Source organism: Phyllostomus discolor, chromosome 6 (genome assembly GCF_004126475.2).
Source record: "Phyllostomus discolor isolate MPI-MPIP mPhyDis1 chromosome 6, mPhyDis1.pri.v3, whole genome shotgun sequence".
Taxonomy (NCBI): Eukaryota; Metazoa; Chordata; class Mammalia; order Chiroptera; family Phyllostomidae; genus Phyllostomus; species Phyllostomus discolor.
In genome coordinates, this window is record NC_040908.2 from 52,620,568 (window position 1) to 52,625,198 (window position 4,631).

A 4,631-nucleotide genomic window follows, 5' to 3' on the forward strand; every position below is an offset into this window, starting at 1 on the left:
GGAAGAACTTGGAGCCAGTTCCTGAACACCCCGCCCCTGCTGTTACCACAGTGACACCCCTGCTCTCTCCACAGTGACCCACAGGTGGCACCCTTTCCTCTGATGGCACGAGGCACGGGGGCTCCCGTGGCTTGCTTAGGGCACTGTGTTCACTGTGTGTGGGAATCTGGTCCCCACAATGCTCTAGTTGCAGTGTCTTCCAGGGCTCCAGGCCCCTCCGTGGAAGGAGCTAGTAACCCCAGTGACCTCATCCCTGGCCCACACTCCCTGGGCCAGAGCTCCTGAGGTTTCAGTGCATGTAGAAAGTTGTCAGTTTCTCTGAACAGGGACAGGTGATGGCTAATGAAAGACAGACGACTGGGGACCTTGTCCCCAAGAAGCTGACATACACAGTCTGTCTTTGTTTTCAGGACCTAGGCCAAATGGAGAGGGCCCCTCTCTCACCTGCCGGTTAAATACACCAAACCCTGTCAAGGTCAGTCCTGAGAGTCTGTCAGCTCTAGAAACGCCAGGGTGCCCTGTTATGAGGAGACTCCAAAAACGAGTCAGGCAGTAGTGGGGCTCCATGTGTCCCCCTCCACCATGGCTGTCCTTGTTAAGGTCTGGTGAAATGACCCTTACGGGCTGAATGTTTTTGTCTCCCGCCCCCAAATTAATATGTTGAAATCCTATGGGATGGTATTAGGGGGTGGGGCCTTTAGGAGTGTTTAGGTCATAAGGGTGGGGTCCCCCCTAATGACAATAGTGCCCTTAAGAAACGGGAGCCCACACACAATTACTTCTCTGACCCAGGAAGAGGGCCTTTGCCGCCCAACCCTGCTGGCTCCTGGTCTCCCGTTTCCGGCCCCCAGAACTGAGGGAAACCAATGTTTGTTGCGGTGTCCTGTTATAGCAGCCCAAACTGAGACCATTTCCAGATTCAACAGGCACTTTCCTCCTTTTTTTTTTTTCAAACTTTTTGCAGCATCCCTTCCCACCCCCATCTCTTGAAACTCCCTATGTCCTTGGGTTTCGTGGCCCCACCAGCTCCTGGTTTCCTCCTATCCCCGGCTGCTCCCACTCGGAAACCTCCACGAGTTCCTCTTTGTCCACCCTTCCTCTGGTGTCAGTCTTCCTGCTATGTTTATTCCTCATGTTCTTCCCTGCCCTCCACACAGACTCACCCTGGGTAATCTTCCTCCCTCCTCTCTCCCTGATTTTATCCAACTTAAACCAGTGCACAGTCTCATGAACCAGCTGCCACATTCCCCTTCCCTTTCTCGTCACACAGACCCTTCAAAGGCAGAGTATTCAAACCCGAAGCAAACCCAAGCATCTGTCCACCACAGTTCCGATCCCCACTCAGGCCACCAAGTCAAGTCTGTCCCTGGCCTTATATCCAGAGTCACCTAAGTCAGAAACTTGAGTACCATCCTTGACTCCTGTATCAGTTTCCTAATAAGTAACACAAACTGAGTGGCTTAAAACAACAGATTTTTTTCCTCTCACGGTTCCAGAGGCGAGGGATTGTCAGGGCCTCTCTCTCCAAAGGATCTAGGGGAGAGTCCCCAGCTTACATTCAGTCAGTATTTCCAAAGGAGGGAAAATAATCACCGTCCCCTGTCCCTGCCCTGTGACTGGGTGAAATGACCCCTCCTTTGCCATGACTCCGACATGTGGCTCTGATGACGGGCACTAACCCAGCCTAGAGTGGTTCTCTCTGCCCGTGGCTGGCTCTGAGCTCTAGAACATCTCCCTGGCAGGGCTGAGGTCTGTCCCCCTGGACACACAGTGTCCGCCTCCTCTTCTACCGGACAGCCCTTTAGTGGCTCCCCTTTCACCGTCCCATCTAACAGGGAGATGGCAGCTGGGGCTCCAGCCCTGCTCAGTAGCTACAAGCCAGTCTTGCCCACCTCAAACTCAAGTTTTTTTCCTTTGTATGCCAAAGGCCTGACCTCTACACAGAGTAGGACTTGCGTTTGTGCTGTTCACACCTTAAAGTGCACATGAACCTCTGGGAACCCTGTCCAGATATGGTTGGGGCCTGGGGGTCTGAATTCCTAACAAGCACACTGGTGGCAGGGGGCTGGGCCAGCTCCGATGCCCCCCTCCCCTTAGTTCTCTGTCCTTGAGGGACAACTCTGACCATGACATAGAGACCCCTCTGCTCTTGTCTACGGTGTTTCACCCTCCTCCCCACCCCTTCCTCCCTCCAGTCCTTCCACAAGTCACTGTGGACAACTGTGGGCCATTAGCCCCTGAGGGAGATGAGCGTCCCCAGCAGAGAGCCCAGGTGTGCTGCCTGGGAGCAGGGAGGGTGGGGCCAGGGAGAGGGTGCCTAGAGCCTGTCCAGATGGATCAGCCTGCTGTGACCCCTTGAGTGCTTTGCACCCCATATTTGGGCAGCACCCCTGCTGAACAGCCCCCCTCCCCCAAAGCCAAGGAAACGTGTCCTGGGCTACATCAAGCAGAACTATGCAGTCTTGTTTCACTGCATCTAAAACACCAGCACCAGGTTGCTGATCTGCATGTTCCCCTTGGGGCACCTTGTAAACTGAGAAGAGTCCTGTTACCGATGGGTGCCTGGGTGCTGGGGAAATCAGGTGCTCATCAGAACTGTGTCTAAATTTAGCAGACGATTTTAGAGCTTTAAGCTAACATTTCAAGAATGACTTTTGTAATTTTGGCAAACAATGATGGCTTGCACTAAACAGTGTTGATTTTAAGGAGCAGGATTGATTGCGGCAGCCCAGGGTGGATCCAGCCCTTTAGGACATGGACGACAGAGCTGTGAGTGCGCCGGCCTCGGGGAGGACGGGATGTGGGGTCAGGCACTGGGCTGGGGAGTCCTGGAGCAGAGTCACATCTCCGTGGATGTGAGCTCAGCAGACGGTCTGACAGCTCCCCCCACCGCCCACGCCCCACTTCACCCTGGGCCCGGCACTCATCTTCCTCCTGTCCAGCCTGCCAGTCACGCACTGCCTAGACCAGCTGCCCGGAGCTCTGTGCGGAGACATAGGCATGTGACTCTGCCGAGTGCTCTCAGATCTGAAAAACAGACCGGATTACTGCCGTGTCCGTGGGAAGGAGCCTGCATTTAAAGTGATGGGGATGTGTATTTTTTAAAAATCAGCAACACAGGCCAATGATTTTTCCAGGACACACAGCTGACTTAGGGTCTGTATTTTTGCATAGCTTCTGGAAACAGGGACAATGGCGACTGGCAAGCAGTGGAGGAGAGCAGGGTGGTGAGCCTCTGGGAAACAGAATCCGAGTCCTGTAGCTTCTCTGAGGGTTCCAGCTGCTGTGAGGTCCCACGTCAACATTACCGCCCTAAGATGGCTGTACATCAAGACAGAAACTGCTGTGACCACTCAGTCCATGCATGACGAGAGGAACATGAAAAGAGAGCCAGGGACAGCTGCAGTCCTGCCCAGAATTCGGCTTTAACCCAGGGTGCAGGGGGTGGGGATGAGGGAGTGGCTGCCTCTGATCCCACCTGGTAAGTGTGGCCAGAACTCACCCAGCATCACTGACATCGAGCGATACTCTGAGGGAGGGATCGGTTCACTTTACTGTGTAAGTGCGCTGACCCCTGGGCCTCACCCTGCCTTTGGAGCCCCTGCCCTCCACACACAAGTCAGAGGACAGGGGTCTTGGGATTGGTGTCTGCCTCCTGACGAGGAGAAGCAGTTTAAGAGGAGCCAGGACTTTGCCTGGGGTTAAGGTCCCCCCATCAGTCCTGAGGTCATACTTTGGCCATTGCTGGGGCCAAAGTGTGTGCCCCCCCAATTTTTATCTTGAAACCCTAAACACCACAGCCTCAGGATGCGACTGTATTTAGAAATGGTGTCTTTAAAGAGATATTGGGTTGGCCAAAAAGTCCAGTTAGTTTTTTCATAAAGTAAAGACACATCTTTCATTTTCACCAATAACTTTATTGACTTGGATATTTTGAGTATGTCGGCTCTCTCCCATGTGGTAGAACGCTGACTGTCCTCAGTCACTGTCTTGATTTGATTGCCAGCAACTTCACCTGGTCTACCAGATTGTGGAGCATGGTCCAATTAGAAATCTCCAGCACGAAACTTCGCAAACCACTTTTGACACATTCAGTCTGTCACAGCACCTTCTCCGTACACTGCACTAATCTTTTTCATGTGTGTTTCAGTTGTGTTTTTACCTTTCTTGAAGTGTAAAGCATAATACTCCAAAAATGTCACGTATATTCTTCAATATCTTCAATATTGGCATGGCTACACAAAAATTCACCAATTTAGATTTTTTTAAATGCATGCTGATATGACAGCTATTACAAAACAAAATTGTTTCAAATGACATTAAAGACACCTAAGCACCAGTACAGCCATTGTACAGAAAAAAAAAAAAACAGAAACTTTTTGCCAACCCAATAATTAAGGTAAGATGAGGCCACTAGGGTGGGCCCTAATCCAACAGAACTGGCGTCCCCACACGAAGAGGACACCGGATGCTGACTCACAGAGGGACGACCATGTGAAGACACAGGGAGAAGGTGGTGGTCTGCATGGCAAGGTGGGGGGCCTCTGCAGGAACCAGCCCTGCCCATACCTCGGTCTTGAACTTCCGCCCCCAGGACTGGGAGAAACATGTGTCTGTGGTTTAAGCCCTGG